Source organism: Hemitrygon akajei, chromosome 5, assembly GCF_048418815.1.
Source record: "Hemitrygon akajei chromosome 5, sHemAka1.3, whole genome shotgun sequence".
NCBI lineage: Eukaryota > Metazoa > Chordata > Chondrichthyes > Myliobatiformes > Dasyatidae > Hemitrygon > Hemitrygon akajei.
The window spans coordinates 152,743,257-152,759,529 of NC_133128.1; the positions used below are offsets into that span (position 1 = coordinate 152,743,257).

General features: G+C 40.7%; 1 protein-coding gene across 11 annotated transcripts in view; it reads left to right on the plus strand.

Annotated features, from left to right (window-relative positions):
* The window catches only part of satb2 (SATB homeobox 2), a 242,449-nt gene that overhangs the window by 123,535 nt on the left and 102,641 nt on the right, over positions 1 to 16,273 (plus strand). The window lies entirely within an intron of this gene.

The following is a 16,273-nucleotide window of genomic DNA, read 5'->3' on the forward strand; positions in this document are numbered from 1 at the left end:
ATATCTTGGACGTGATCAGAAACATCCTGGACCCTGGCATCAGGGAAGCAAGCTACCATCCAGGTCTTCTGATCGCGTCCACAGAATCGCCTATCTGACCCCCTAACTATCGAGTCCCCTATTACAATTGCCTTCCTCTTCCTTTCCCTCCCCTTCTGAGCTGCAGGGCCGGACTCTATACCGGAGGCACGGCCACTGTTGCTTCCCCCAGGTAGGCTGTCCCCCCCAACAGCACTCAAACAGGAGTACTTATTGTCAAGGGGTACAGCCACTGGGGTACTCTCTAGTACCTGACTCTTCCCCTTCCCCCTCCTAACCGTGACCCACCTGTCTGCCTCCCGTGGCCCTGGTGTGACCACCTGTCTGTAACTCCTCTCTATCAACTCCTCACTCTCCCTGACCAGACGAAGGTCATCGAGCTGCAGCTCCAGTTCCCTAACACTGTCCCTTAGGAGCTACAGCTCGGTGCACGCGGCGCAGATGTGGATGTCCAGGAGGCTAGGAGACTCCAGGACCTCCCACATCCGACACCGAGAACAACAAGCTGCCCTCACACTCATACTTCTCCTTTCCTCAAATAACAGGAAAAACTGAAACCTAAACCTACCTTGCCTTGCCCGTTTCCACCTAAGACCAAGTCAGGGAGGCTTGTGTAGTCGTCAGACTGTAGTCAATGCGTAGTTAGTTGAGTAACAATACAAGCAGTAATTTATTGGGGTTTGTATTTGTATCATTACCTTGTGTCTGGTGCCTTTAATCACCTTTCTCAGATATTGAGTGAGACCAATCAGATAATGTTCACCTCAGAACAAACCAGTCTTTGTTCTGAGTAATCTGCAAAATCAGTCATCATCGTCTTGCAACTCACTTCTGGCAGGGTTGCATCCTAACATTTAGAAGAAAGCAAACGTTTGAAGAAAATAGCATGGTAGAAGAAAAACAGTAATTAAAGTGGCTGTAGATTTGCTATGGTAATTATCTAAAATGAACAGTGGCACTTGTATTAAATCAGAATGGATTTCCCTGTTTTCTAATATTCCATGCTGCCCTGTAAGTTGAGTGGGGATATTGTGTTCAAATGGCCAGCCGAGAGTGGGGAATGGGGTGCAGGCCGTGTAGGAGCAGATGCTTTGCCTTGCTTTCCTGTAGCCAGCCATTGTAACTCACAGCTCCCCTCTATTCACTCACAGGGTGTCTTTACATTTCAAAAATATTGGTTCAGCAGTGCAATTTTATCTCAGGACATCAAGAGGCACTCGTGAGATCAAATCTGATGATGGCGCGTGCTTGCTGTGTTACCAAAGAACCCACACACCTTACCTATTTTTTGCTAGATCTTAATGAAACCCCCTTTTGGATCATGAAGGGCTGCTGGGACCTACAAGGTGATGTTGTTTCCCCAGCCTTGGTTTTATCTTGAATGAGTAACATAGGGAACTCCTTCTAAGCCCTGGTTTTTATTCCAGGGGGCAGTTCCATTTGATTATTGGTGCTTTTCACTTCTGGCATTGGGTAGAAGGTGGCTCTGCCAACTTGTAATGAGGCCGGAGAGTTAAAATGGTCTATGCCCCAGCCCAGAACTCCATTCACACTGATGATGCCCATGTGTCAGCAGGATATTTGAATGACTTTCCACTCAACATCCTAGCCATGTCCCAGCCCAGAACTCGTGACCTTCTAACCTTATGTTTTAGAGTGAAGATGAACTCATATAACTCTCATTCTATGGATCCTATTTCCCCTAAACTTCGGGTAATCTATTCCCTTCCGTCCTTCTTTGGACTTTTGTAAAAGGTCTCTTTTCCTTTGATATCTTTAAAACCTTGACAAAACCCCAACAGAAAATGGCCAGGCAGATCCCTTACTCCTTTCAAACCACGGCTTTATCATCAGCCACTGAATCCTTTCCAAATTCATGTTGATGCAACTCCCTTATTTGACCTCCCTCTCTTATTAAGGCTTGTAATCTTTGCACCAATAAATGGCAAGCTATAAATGCCATAGTAGTGACTGCAAGTGAGGTGTATTATCCATCTTCATTCTTTTTGACCTAGGCAAATTTGGGTTGTCTTCTCTGCAGTGGCGGGGGCTGAGAAGAGACCTGTTAGAAGTACGAGCGACAAAGATAGAGTAGACAGCCAGTATCTTTTTTTGTCTCTCTCAGGGTCAATATGTCTTATTGTAGAGAAAGTGCTTTTAAGGTGAGAGGAAGAAAATTCAAAGGTTTGTAGGGAATTTTTTAACAAGAGTGGTGGGTGTTAGGAATACACTGGCAGGAGTGGAGGTGGTGGTAGATATGATAGAGGCATGTTAAAGTTTCTTATATTCTCTGTATATTCACATATGCATGTGAATATGTAGAGATTGGAGGGATATGGACCATGTGCAGGCAGAAGGAATGAGTTTAGTTAGGCATCCATTAGCTTAATTATTTGACCAACATCATGGGCCTGTCCCTTTGTTGTACTATTCTTTGTTCTAATCTATGTTGTAGGATGCTTGACTACATCCTCCCACTCCAGTACCACTCATCCGTTGTCTAGTTAATTGTGACTACCCTAGATTGCTTTCACTCTTGCCCTCCAAGTCATAGTCAGCTGTAGATTCTCTTCTCACTCATACAGCAAAACCAAGACAATAGCCCCTCTGACATATTATGCCTCATGCTGTCCCTCAGTAAGGTCACCCAAGTACCAGATTTCCACATGTCAGCATTTTTGACTGCACCGTTCTCTCAGTGCCTTTACTCTGCTTGTTCAGTAGGTAGTTTGGGAAGGGTTACCTATCAAGTATTGGAAAGAACACAGCCATTGTCTGAAATACTCATCCATTCTTTGGTCTCTCCCACTTGACCATTTCAAAGTTCTCCCAACTCACATCAACCACCATAAAGTTATAACCATCCACCCTTACTTTCCATGTTCTGTCCCACATCTATCCAGTCCATCGATCATCAACAGTGTATTTGTTGGCCTACAATCATTGGCTAGTAATTTATAAATGTCTTTCCTCCACTCAAACTCCTACTTGTCTTCATCTTCCTTATTTTCACCACTTCAGACCGTTCCCCAATTTGGCTTTACTTTAGCCCAGGGAACCGTGCACAGGGTCAAAGACAGATACAGCATGGAAGCAGACCCATTTGAATCACTTTGTCTGCACTCAATAGAGAATAGCACATCTCTTTACTGCCCTAGCTGTAGGGTCGGGGTTTGATTCTCACTGCAGTCTGTAAGGAATTTATACATTTGGCCCATGAGTGCATGGGTTTCCTCTGGGTGCTCTGGTTTCCTCCCACACTCCAAAGGCATACGATTATGGTCAGTGAGTTCTGGGCTTGCTATGTTGGCACTGGAAGCTCAATCCTCGCTGATTTGCTTTGATGTAAACAACAAATCACTATTTCAATGTATATGTGACGAATAAAACTCAACGTATTTTATCTTATAATCTGGTGATGTTGTGCCCGTTTACATCAATACAACTTTGATCTGAATTTTTCTTTACTCACAGTCCCATCAATTTAGGTCTGATCCAAACACACCAGGAGCAGTTTACAGAGCCCCATGTCTTTTGGGATGTAGGAGGAAACCAGAGCATTCAGAAGAAACCCTGGTGGTCACAGGGAGAATGCGCAGGCGTGGCCGGGTGCCACAGTAGTGTAGTGGTTAGCATGACTCTGTTACAGCTCAGGACGCTGGAGTTCAGAGTTCAATCCCGGCATCCTCTGTAAGGAGTATCTGTACATCCTCTCGAGGAACGTGTGGATTTTCCCCGGGAGCTCCAGTTTCCTCCCACAGTCCAAAGATGTACTGGGTAAATCAATTGGTCATTGTAATTTGTCCCAAGATTGGGCTGGGGTTAAATCAGGGTTATCAGGGGTTTGCTGAGCAGTATGGCTTGAAGTACTGAGAGGACCTTTTCCACGCTGTATTTCTGAATAAATAAATCACACAAGGTCAGGGTTCAACACGTGGCACTGGAGCTGTGATATAGCATTCTACTTGCCACTGTCAAGGTATTTGATAATCTACTGTACGTACCAGATATAGCCTTTATTATTTGGGCTGTAAGCGCTAAAGTTATCCTTACAAACGTCTCTACTGCCCCTCCCACCCATTTTTTTTGTAGCTCACCTTAAAAGCCACCATTTTGACTAAATCAGTTTTCCTACTTCCTCCTTTGGCCCAAGGTCAAATTCACTCTTGTCAAACTCCTCAGGGTAGCTTCATTATCATACTGTAACTCCTTGAGTCAGAAAGTTGGGTGCTTGAATCTCAGCCCTGCAGTTTGCTGGTTATACTGAGGGAAGGTCATGACTGTTGGAAGTGTTGACGAGACACTCAGTAATCTGTGTCCTGTCAGTCTTCCTAGTGTGATTCTGTTGTTTGTAGTATTCCAAAAGGAAGGCATTCTTCTGAGTGCTCTTCAACCACTGAAACATTTTTTTGGTTGTTACCTCGTGCCTTTCTTTGGGAACCTGCTGTGTGAAAATTGCCCAAGCCTCAAGATTTTTGTATATTCTGCAAGATGCTTTGGGATATCTGAGACCATAAAAGGTCTATACTATATGTGTGTGTGTGAACATTGGCCTCTTTTTACAAAGGTAATATATAATGGCAAATCCTTGTTGTTGTTGAATGCAGATTCACTGCTTCATCCAGTGAAATTCCCACATTAAAAGAATTTCAGTTCTACAAATGGGTAACTTATGCAGACCTCTTAGTTGTAATAATGCTTATGTATTTTGCTTGGTTTTGTTTTCTGAGCATGAGTGATCATTTCACATGACTAAGAGAAGTATTTCACACCAGTAAAAGCAGGCAAAACATTCAATCACAGGTGTGAAATGCCATTATTCTGTTCCACATGAGCCACCCAGTAACACCATCCACAGCACTGGGTGCTTATTCAGAACACCCCATAGAGTAAACAGAGTAATTCATCCAAATCCATTAAATATGCCACTCTTTGTTTCACACTGAAGATCTGCATATTGCACTTGGGCCCAGAGCCCTCAGGAGTTCGAACTCCGTCCCGTTCGCAGAGGAGCTGCTGTCTTGTACTGTAGTGGGCGAGTTCTCGGCTGCGCAGCCCGCCTCTGGTTCCAAGAGCATCGTCTTATTCAGGAATGCTCTGCCTGCAAAGCATTTTTAATTATTTTTGAAAATGAAAAAATAAAGCAGATCAGTAAATTAATACAGGTGATTAGAACACCAGCTGGATACACACAGCTCAATATGTCAGAGTCTGTGCTTTGTCACAAATTTCACCAGCTCTTTTGGGAAGGGCATGTTGTTGAAATGTAGATCCTTTAATCTGATCAGTCATGCAAATACTTTAGGGGAAAACAGGATTAATAATCCTCTAATTACTGTGAATCTACTTCACCTTGAATATTAGACTTCCCAAAAAGATGCCATTAGGTTTCCCATTAGGGAATTCCTCGATTATCATGATGTCATTGAATCTGAATCCTGGCTGGTGCCTCTTTTGCCAGATAATAATTTTGTTTACACACGCCTGCACACATGGTCACACTTGCACATAATCTGCCTCCTAATAGCTCCAAGGTCAGGACCTACCATGTTGGGGACAAATTGAATACCTTCTTTCTTAAAATCAGTTGACAGAAGATACAAAATGCACACTGAGACCTGCAGCATATTCTTTTAAAAAGAAGCCACCACTGCAAATTACAAGTGATTTGTTTTGCATAGGTTTAGATTCAGCCCTTGCACAGTGTCGTCTTGGGGCTGATTGAAAACCTTGCCCATCAGCTGCAACTGTGACTGACCTCTTCCTCTTTCAGGTGGGACAAGGTGCACATCTGGCATCCCCAGTTCTTGAAAGGAACTTCTAAAGTTAGCTTAATACTAATTTATTTTTAAACTCTCCACTCTGTCTTTATTAATAGCCGGAGAACGTGAAGTAAAAGTTCAAAGTACGAGTGACCCCTCCGCAAGGCACTGATGGGTTGGGGGTGGGGGTGTGATGGGAGGAAAGGCAGAACAAAGTACTGTGGCGGTTTCCTGGTTTTAGATTGTTTGCAGGCATTGTTACTTCGCCTGTTTCTTTGCTCGAAGAGAGCAGTTCAGGTTTGTGTGAATCTGGCCTGTACATGTAAAAACAAGGCAGTGTTGTGTTACAGATTAGTTTATAAATCCCCAGTGGCTTCACAGTTCAGTTCCTACAGCTGCTGCAGATGGAAGAAGGTTTTGTCTCTCCTACGTGCTGCAGCCGGCAGTTGAAGGAGAAAATGGAATGATCAGGTTATTAACATGTAGGCTGTGAGGATGAGGCTGCACAATGCGAACAGCTGGTGTTGCTATCTTGGCTGCTGCAGCGGAGATAATCAAATCTCTGTATTTCTGCTGTAGGGAGAGACAAGAACAAGTCAAACAATAAAGGGCCTGCTGATGCTGGGATTAGTACTGATATTTCATAAGTTCTGCATTACAGCCATGGTGAACAGCCTTTTACATCCAGGGATGTTTCGTCCAGTCGCATGATATTTTCAATGTTAAATGCAATCCCATCACTTTTGGCTTCTTCCATCCACTCTGTCCCATCAACACATCCAAACAACCGTCTGAAGTACGACGTGCCAATCTTTTATGTCTCAGCTTTAATACAAAACTTCGAAGTAACTTTGTGAAAGTGACATTAGATGCACCAAACTATTCGAAAGTCCCAATAAGAATGGCTCCATGTGCTACGCTGTGCTACAGCATTTGCCCATACTGAATTGTGAGCACTGCACCTTGATAATGCAAAAAGCACACAGGAATCTGAAGTAAAACTGATAGAGGTGAGGGGAGGGTGGAGCAAATCTTCTGGCCTTTTTTTTCAGAGCGATTTAAATCCAGAAGGAAAGAGGCGCTAAAGACCTTCCATTTATGAAACGTGATTGATGATTACTACGGTGTGGCACAGGTTTTGGTAAGCCCAGTTTTCAGTCAGATGAAGGAGTTGTGTCACCGGATGATGAAATAAAAGCTGAGAGGCAGTTGTGATACCTCAGTCATAATCAGAGTTGAGTCCTATCAAGGGAGTTAAAAAATGGATAAACTCTGCCACATCCTCAGGACATCACAAAGGTAAAAATAAAAGATGTCATAGTTTATTTATTTGAAGATACAGCGTGGAGTATGCCGTTTCAGCCCACTGAGCCACACTGTCCTGACAACCTGAACCTAGTCATGGACCAATTTACAATGACCAATTAACCTACCTGATACGTCTTTAAAATGTGGGAGGAAACCAGAGCGTTTGGAGAAATCACATGCATTCCACAGGGAAGATGTACAAAAACTCCTTACAGAGGAAGCCAGGATCGAACTCTGAATTCCAGTGCCCCAAACTGTAATAGCATCAAGTTGCCCTAACCACTACACTACTGTTGAACCTTCTCCCCACCTCTATCAGTTTTACTTAGGTTTCCTGCATGCTCTTTAAGGAAGTGGTCCCTGCATTGGTTTTCTTTGAACCAGTAGTATTGGTTTAAAGAAAAGCAGGAGCGTTACTTATCTCTAAGTAAATATCTCTTCAGAATGTATTTGACGATTAGTATCACATTACTTAATGTGAAAGCTTGTACACCACAATCCCATAATGCAACAGCTGGGCACTGAACTTCGAGATATCCTGAGGTTGTGAAAGCTAGTATAAAAATGCAAGTCCTTTAATTTCTGTCAAAGTACTTCAGGGCCACTTTTGAAGTGCAGTCTTTGTTGTGAGGTAAGGGGGCATGACAGCCAAATGTCTAAGAAAAGCCCCACAAACACCAACAAGGTGATAACCAGATGATCTCATTTAAGTAAAATGTTTAAATCATATGTAACTTCTTTTGGTGCTGCTTGTGAGAAGATGACGGATTAGTCGTCTTATGAGGCCACAATATTTGACCATGTAACACTCAATGGACCAGATTTTGTTAGTGCAGAGATCTTGCAGAATGGCTATGAGTTCATATGTGCATACCTTCACCCTCATGAATAGTTACTGCAGATATTTGCTCTTAATGGCTCTGTGAGGGCAAAAGAGCATCTGGGATCTTGGCAAGTGATGAGAGAAATATGCTTTTTTAAAAAAAATAAGGGTGAAGTACTGAGAAAAAAACTGATAGAATTGAAACAGAATTTCAATAAGATCAAGGAAATTCGGTATCATATTAATCATGTCAAATTCAGCATGGAAAGAGAAACTATGAGGTGAAGAAACTAGTTGAGAGAGAAGAGACTGAAAGGAAAAGTAACAAAAAAGCAAAATTTGATATTTCTGAAGCTATTTTTTAAACAATTTATAATTTGAAGGAATGAAACTCTGCACTGGCAAAAGTTTACATTCTGATGGAGAAATCGATCAGCAGTCATTAACAATTATATCAGTATTCAGAGTATCTACCCTGTACTATCAGTGAGCAATTCACCGGGTACCTCTTCCTCACCAAATTAATGATGGCCAACTTGTAGACAAATAACCATATGCATCATTCAGAATATTTGTCAACAAAATCTGCACTGGTATGGTGATCTTTTGTCACATTACAGCTGTATATATGTTGATATATCCCTTTAAGCACCTAGAGTGCACGGCATTGCTCAACCAATTGGAGGTTCAATTAGGCTAATCTGCAGGTTAGTAAGAGGTCAGAGTATTACTTTCTCTTCATGAATTATTTTCAAGCATATCCTGTGAGGTGCTATAGAAATGCAAATATCTACAAACACACTTTATAGAAGCAATAGAAGTTTTCACTCTGGCTCCAAAATTCAGTTCCATTGTTGGGATTTCAGTAAAGATTTTCAGTACCATATGTTGCACTTATCATTACCAGGAATTAATTTCTTGGCAAAGCTTTTGCCTCTATTATTCAGTGGAAAATGACTAACTCTCTTCCACTTGTTCAGACTTGCATTTTAAGGTTCACTGTAGAAATTTGCACAACAGTATGATATTTGAAGTGTGACCCAAACACTCAAATATTAAATAATCTCCCATGATGTCATGCAAATGTCTTTAGGCGAAGCAGGTTTAGAGGTTAGTGGATAATTAGATCAGTATTCCCATGGCAATGTTATTCAGTATATTGTGCTCCTAATGGCATAAATGCCTCCAAACAAATGCATTATGAGAAATACTCATGGAAAGTTATCCTAATCGTGAGTGAGTTACATTGCAACAACTTTACATAAACAGCTTGTTTTCTCGATGTATGTTGCAGGAGGAATTTGGCAGGGGTGAAATGATGCACATAGTGACAATCAAAATATACATTACATAAATGTTTATCAAAATATGCCACTTTTTTCCATACATAATTTACTAAGAATAGAAGTGTACATTTTAAAGTTATTTAATTTCCACTGTAAGAATATTGAGTTTAGAAATTTTGCTTAAACCTATACAATATCATAAGGCCCAGAACTATATTCTGCTTCCCAAGTTCAGATCTATTGACCATTTTGGAAGTCAATTAGCATCAGCAATCATGGACAAATTTTTGCTCAGTTTTTATTTCAGGGTTCATTGCAAGATTTTAATCAACACAAATACATAGTGTTGAGTTGTTTCATTGGTATAAATATTTAATCTTATTTTTTTGAAACTCTGGCAATATTAAATCACTGGGCATAAACTATGCAATCCACTCATGTACAAAGAACCCATCTGTTTGAGAAATTCACTGTGGGAGGGTGGGGTACCTCAGTAGTAACCAATTATACAAAAGTTTCACGGGGAATGCACAATTGAGATTTCTTTTAAACAAACTTATTGATTAGTCCAATTTGGCTCATTTATGTAATAGGTCTCTCAACACTTCTTGTATCTTCTTATTTCATATTTATTCTTCCTTGGTGATCTCCACATTGTAAACCAAGTTAATTTACCCTTCTCTGCTGTAGTCCACCTGTGGCTCTGCAAAGTGCATTGAACAGGGGACGCAAATTATTCTTTGGATGACCTATCATTTCCCACACAATGTAATTCTCTCGTCTCTTTAGAGTCTTTAAACTCTGAGTGTGGGGAATGTTGGCCATACCCGACTTTATGTTAATATCGGCTGCTTTTCTATTAGATGTTTCAATAGGTTTCAACAGGTACATTTAATGTCAGAGAAACATACATATACAGAATACATCCTGAAATTCTTTTTCTTCGAAAACATCCACGAAAACAGAGGAGTGCCCCAAAGAATGAATGACAGTTAAATGATAGAACCCCAAAGCCCCCTCCCATGCACAAGCAACAAACCCCCCCATCAGCAAAAAGTATCAGCACCCTCCACCGAACACTCAAGCGTGCAGCAAAGCATTAATAAAGACACAGACTTGCAGTAACCCAAAGACTACTCGTTCACCCGGTAATTTGACACACCACAGGCTCTCGCTCTCTCCCTTATAAGGGAAAAAGAGTTGTCCCCATTTCAGAGCGAGGAAAATGATTGCACTATGAATTTCCTGTAGTGATCATTGTGGCTGTGATAATTAGCAAAGACAAGCATGATGCTTGATGTTACTGTGGCTGACAGAGGGTATTCCCTCTCCCGTACATTACCTGCACTTCCCTCTTTACAAAGAGATGTGATTTATACCATGCAGATGTTCAAAACCTTGACAAAGTAATATAATGTTATACTGAAAGTACACCAGATTTGCAATTATAGGAGAGAAGTCTTCTTGCCTGCTCTTTAACATTACTATCAGGTTTTCAAAGCCCAAGTTGGATATCACCCCACCACTGCATCTTGATTCGCTGCCTCCTTCCGACTTGCAGATGGTTTGTGCTGTCCACTGGAAATGATTGCATATTAGAATAGGAATTCTTATCATGTGCAAGAAACATTATTTACATTGGTAATCATTCCCACACTGGTATCACAACACTAATTCCTAAGCTATATGCAAAACAAATAAATTATAACTAAAAAGGAAGATACATTGCCAGAAAACAGGGGATACATTTTTAAAAAAAGATTGAAGATATTGGGCAAATTATTTGAAAAATCTGAATGCTGCTGAACATTTTGCATCACGTTTAGGTAAACATCTTTCTATTATCCATTGCCTCTGTGGAACTGATATATCCACAACATTTCAATGTGTGGAAGACTAGACGGTGTTTCATGAGACAAAGGCATCTCTCCTCTTAGTTTGTTTCCAGTGCATAAGGCATTACATAGGAGGAATTTTTTCCCCATTAAGTAGGGAATTATACAAAATTACAGTGAATATTTGCAACCTGCTGAATTATCTTGCTATTTTTGAAAATTTTTTTATTTCAGCCTTTTCATCTTAAACTGCAGTTTTTAATGCTACGTATTAGCATTTCAGAATTAACTCCATCTTTATCTTGGTAGTAATTGAGATGGATCTTTCACTTGGGGATATAAACATCATATGAATATTTTTTATCTTGATTTCCTAATTGAATTACAGAGATTGATTTTTTTGAAGTGGCAATATGTTTACAGCATCACTAATGTGATACTTTTCCTTACACGGGACACTCTTTGGGAGAATTCACTAGGCTTGTTTTTTTGAATATGCAAGATTAAAATGTAGTTTGGTATTATGATCACGCCTGATGATAATTAAAAACTATTAAAATTTGTACCTGCATATTTGGAAAAGAACTGGCAAATTCCCAAAAATAGAACAGTAATATTATTATATTGTTATCATTCAAATTTGCTTTGTACAGTGTATGTTACATATAGTTTCCATAAAGGCACTTGTTTATCAAAAATATATATATTGTCTTAGCCAACTCACTGCTTCTCTTTCTCTCTGTTAACTACCGAATAACATTCTCTAATACCTGGTCTGACAGTTAAGACAAAGCTTTAATTGTACAACAGGGTTGATTACTAGCTCTGAAATCCCAGTCATTACAATCATATGAATTAACTTCATGAAATCCAAGAGCATAACTGAAGTCTAAGCTTGAAGTCAACATCCTTCCCTCTGCAGATTCACATTATCATCACCCTCAATTCCTACAGGGCAAATGCTGGCAGTGAGCCATAAAATCATGACAACTAAAGCCCCAGCAAGACCACTTGATCCTGCACATTCAAAATGGACCTCATCCCACTTCCCAGCTCATGGTCTTTACTCCTAATCTTGCCAAATTTAACAGAGATGTTACTGAAACTAATCAAGATTCAAGGTTGTTTAATGTCATTTTCAGTACACAAATGTAAATGAGAATTAAGTAATTGTTACTCCAGACCCAATGCAGCACGAAGAAGCCCACAATAAATATAAATACATATTAAATAACTATAGCTTATAGACATAGATGGATTGTAGGCACAGGAGTGTCTGTACATAAGGTGACCGACAAAAAATGATAAAGTAGTTGTGTTTGGGGGTGTGGAGGGGTGGGTTTGTGAGTGTAGGTGTTGGGCAGCCTTACTGCTTGGGGAAAGTAACTGTTTTTGAGTCTGGTGGTCCTGGCATATATGCTGCGTATTGACGGGAGTGGGGCAAACAGTCCATGGTGGAGCAGGGTGGGTGGGATCCTTCATGATACTCTGGCCTTTTCCTGGCACCTTTCTGAATATATGCCCTTGATGGCGGATAGGCTGGTGCTGGGGATGCGTCGGGCACTTTTGACTACCAGCTGTAGAGTCTTCCAGTCCACCGCAGTGTAGCTTCCGTGCCGAGCCGTGATGCAGCCTGATAGGATGCTTTCAACTGCATATCTGTAGAATGATGTGAGTATAGACATACATAATCCAGCTCTCTTCAACCTACTTAGAAAGTCGAGGCATTGATTAGCTTTCCTGATTGTGTATAATGTGTTCGGGGACAATGAAAGGTTGTGCGTGATGTGCACGCTCAGGAATTTGAAACTGCTCAATTTCCACTGTTGTGCCGTTGATGTAAAGAGCGATGTGAGTTCTCCTGAAGTCAGTAACCATCTCTTTTGTCGAGTTGCCATTGCGGAAGAGGTATTTGCCTGGCACCAGGTTTCGAGCTCTTCCACCTCCTCTCTGTAGGCCGTCTCATCGTTGTGGGTGATGAGTCCCATCACTGTCAAGTCATTGCCGAACTTGTCAATGTGATTTCTCGGATGCTTGGCTGTGCATCAACACAGATTTTCATCAGAAAAACTGTCATAAAGGTTTATCAGTTGGAAATAAAGGGAATAAATTTGTGCTGTTGGTTATACATTTATGAGTTAGGCTTCAATTTCACAGAATTCTATCAGAAGGATTTGTAAATTCTGTTCTCTGATGTCAGCAAGCTGAGCCTCTGTATCTCATCTGTAATGACGTGTATGGTTCTTCTGTTACCATTCAACTGTCTTTAATATTTTCAATTCCCCAACACCCCCAACCATTGTCCTCTCCTGTAATTGTTTGGACATGATTTCATAGATCTCACAGGCCCTCTGCATCTCCCTGAGTATCACGGGATAGTGAACTGAGCAGATTTAACAGTGAGCGGCTGGAGGAACTCAGTTGGCCAGGGAAATGGACAGTCGATGCTTTTGGTCGAGACCCTTCATGTGGATGAAGGGTACACATGACCTCAACCTCACCTCTCAGCCTCCTTTGCCTAAGGAAAACGACCTACAGCTTAACCAGCCTCTCCTCATACCGTAACTTAAGCCATCCAGTCCTGGTAACAGCCTTGTGAATCCTTTTCACACCCTTTTCAGCATAATGACATTTTTCCTGTAATGTGGTCTCTCCAACAATTTGTACAGTTGCAGTATGACATCCCAACTCCTGTTCTCAATGCCATGACTGATGAAGCTAAACACTTCACCACCCTGTCTATCTGTCTCACCACTTTCAGGGAACTATGTCCTATGCCTCTCCGTAGCTGGGGAGCTAACAGCAGAGAAACAAATCAGAAGCCTTACATAGGAAGTTGCTCATTAAAGGCCACTGGCCTGAATCATTAATTCTGTTTCTGTGAGTGTGTTTTTTATTTCAGATGTGTGGCAACTGTTTTCTTTTGTAGATTACAAAGGGACATAGATATATCACATCAGTGAGAGGGTTTATGGCAGATGGAATCCAATGTGGAAAAGAGTGAGATAATTGATTTTGTTCACAAGAAATACAAAACAAGAAAAAAATTCTTGATACCAAGAGATTAGACATTCTGGAAAGGACAAGAACCTGCCCTCATTGTTCTTTTTTGCATCATTTATATATTTTACGTCTTTACATTGAACTGCTGCTGCAAATCGACGTAGAAAGTGATAGTAAACCTGATTCTGATTCTGAATTGCCAGAGACAGGTGTAACCAGGCTAATGAGTTGTATATGGTTTATCTGAAAGGATGGAGTGGAAAAAATACTTCAGCTGAACAGTGGCTAAAGTACTGTGTTCTGACAGTCACAGGTAGATCCAGGGTCTCGGGATGGATGTATCAGTCGCACAGGGCAGATTCGCCTGAATATCACTAGAGCTAAAGGAGTTATATATTGACGGCAGGTGCTATAAAATTGTTTTGCAATTCCTTAATTACAGTAGCTTCATGAATAATTCGATCGGTTCTACTTAAAATCAGATAAAAGTCCAATAGATAGATTTTCCCCTCATACGGAATATATGACAAGTTGTCACAAATCTTAAGATTAGAGCGAGACGATTAAAGATTAACATAAAGCCACAGGATTTTGGAAAAATTGAACCTTTATCCCCTTAGAGTGGTGAATTGGAATTCCCAGCTCCAAAAGAGTGAAAATAATTCTGAATTAGAGTCATTTTAATGGACTTGACCTCATTTCAGCCATGATGTATCGAACTGCAGGAGTCGTAAGGAATGAATGGCCTGCTCTTTTTTCCCCCCCAAGAAATCTGTGTAGTATACATACAATATATTGTAAATTTTTTGGGGTGATGATGATGATGTGTGGTATACATACAATGTATAGTAAAATTTTGGGGTGATGATTATGTATTTGCAACATGCATTTTGTGGAGTTTGAAAATCAGACCCCAAGTACAGGAGAGTTCTCCTCAAACTGGATAGGACCATTGCAAATATTATTAAGACTCTGTGCAGTATATTTAACATAATTGGGGGGTTTCTAAGTAAAATGGTATCATTAGTTGCCAGTGAGTAAGCAAATATTTTTTAAAGTCACTTTATCATAACCACAGTTAAAAATAGACATATAAAGTAGGGAGGAGATTTCTCATAAGGCAAATATCACATTAAAATCAAAGGTTAATCTTTATAAGCCTGAGTACTTGCTGGGAAAGATTAGACTTCCAATGCTTAGATAGCTAACAATCTAGGCCCTCCCAGATTAAGAATGCCCAACAGATGGATATCTTGTACATTTGAACGAGCATTTTGAAGACCCGTGGGATGGACGGGGTTGGATTTGGTGGCTGCTTCTTCGGCCGAGTTTCTTCTTCACTCCAGCCCGCAAACTGTCGTGGGCTAGGTTGAGCTGAGCTGAGATAGGAGAGCTGAGGAGACTCACTTGCTCAGCCAAGGAGTCACTGAGATTAACTGGTGGCCACTCTCCCCTCACCTACGCACTCTCCCGTCACAGCTGTCTCTGGGATCCTCTCGCATGCACGGTTTTGTTCATTTCTGACTTACAAAGGGTTTGGGTTACACACAGTTCCAAGGAACGGGATCCTGTCGTAAACAGGGAACTGCTTGTATTTCATATCGCTGTTCCTGTGGAGGAGAAATGTGTGCATAATATATGTCTGACCATACAAGTCAATGCAAGACTGCATGGAACGGAGTTACTAAAGCAATGGTATGAAGAAATGTAAAGTTGTAAATAAAGAACATGTAAAGGTATAACAGCCTTTGATGTTTTGGATTAATAATAGTTTTGATTTGGGGTGCATGGTTAAACTATATGATGCAATAATTGATGAAGCAAACCTAAACTGTGAGCCAGAAATGACTTGTGCTCAACTCTTGGGGCGGGGAGATAATTGCATCTTTTCGAAACAGCCCATAAAATATTGTTATTATGTAGTCTCTGTGGCTACCTCCATGTTGGACTCCCTCCAAAAGGCCATCTTCACTTTGTGTTCAATTAAAGTCACATTGTAAGATGAGGCGGCTCAGTCACAAAACACACTTCTCTTTCACCTTGCTAAATTGTAATTGCATCAAATTGTCAAAAAGAAATCATCATTGAAAATTCATTTGGGAGTGTGGTCAATCTGTGTTAAAATATTGATAAACCAAGCATTATTTGCACCGCAAATAAAATTAACTGATTTATTGATTTAGTTTCATTGTGCCCTGCAATTTCTCAAGTTGACTG